This window comes from Sceloporus undulatus, chromosome 2 (genome assembly GCF_019175285.1).
Source record: "Sceloporus undulatus isolate JIND9_A2432 ecotype Alabama chromosome 2, SceUnd_v1.1, whole genome shotgun sequence".
NCBI classification, from domain to species: Eukaryota; Metazoa; Chordata; class Lepidosauria; order Squamata; family Phrynosomatidae; genus Sceloporus; species Sceloporus undulatus.
The window spans coordinates 205,034,658-205,035,878 of record NC_056523.1 but is presented as its reverse complement, the minus strand read 5'-3'; positions in this window follow the sequence as shown (position 1 = coordinate 205,035,878).

Sequence of the window (1,221 nt, the reverse complement as noted above, 5' to 3'; positions counted from 1 at the left end):
TCTTCTTCTTCTTCTTCTTCTTCCTGTGGGTCCTTGTTATCTGCTGGGGTTTGGTTCCAAGATCCCCCCTGCATATCAAAATCCATGGATGCTCAAGTCCAATTAAATACAATAGGGTTGGTAGCACACCCCTCCCTCCAATACAGGCCCCTTGGAGGACTCTGCCTGCTGAACCCAGGGGATGCTGCAGGGAGCTGCTCAGCTGTGCAACTCCTGTGTAGGAACAACTGTGGCGCCTGATCGCTTTAACATCTGCGAGGAGGGAGGGGTGTGCTGGTGAGGGCAGCACACTCATAAGCCGGCTTGCCAGACCCCTTCCCTCCAATACAGCCCCCCCCCCCCGGAGGACTCTGCTTGCTGAACCCAAGGGACGCTGCAGAACTGCGCAAGTGCGCAGTTATGGAATAATCCATATGTTGCCCTACAACTGCGTTCACCGGCTCCCTCCCCGTTTCCGACCCCAGGACTCGACGTATGTGCATTTGTTTTTGCTTTGTGCCTCAAGACTTGGTTTGTGTTATCGGCCCTGAGGAGCACCGAAGTGGGGATAAGTGGGTTGGTGTATGTGATTGGATAAGTTTGTGATAGCGTGAGGAATGTCCTTAATACAGGTTCTCCTCCAGCTATTAATTATGTCACACACTGGTTATGGGATTGGTGGGGAGGTGGGGTATATTGTGAATTTTGATCGTGTTGACGGAGCTCAAATTGAAGTAGTGTGGGGCAAAGGGAGATACAGTCGGCCCTTCTTATACACGGATTTTTTATACACGGATTTAAGCATACACGGTTTGAAAATGTTCCAAAAAAGTATAAATTTACCTTGATGTTCCATTTTTTATTAGGGACACCATTTTGGTATGTCATTATACTTAATGGGACTTGAGCATACACGGATTTTGTTATACACGGGGGATCTTGGAACCAAACCCCAGCGTATAACAAGGATCCACTGTATAGCGGTAAGAGGGTGGAATCACAATCGCCGGCTCCCTCCCCGTTTCTGACCCCAGGACTCGGCATATGTGCATTTGTTTTTGCTTTGTGTCCCAAGACTTGGCTTGTGTTATCGGCCCTGAGGAGCACCGAAATGGGGATAAGTGGGTTGGTGTATGTGATTGGATAAGTTTGTGATTGTGTGAAGAATGTCCTTAATGCAGGTTCTCCTCCAGCTATTAATTATGTCACACACTGGTTATGGGATTGGTGGGGAGGTGGGGT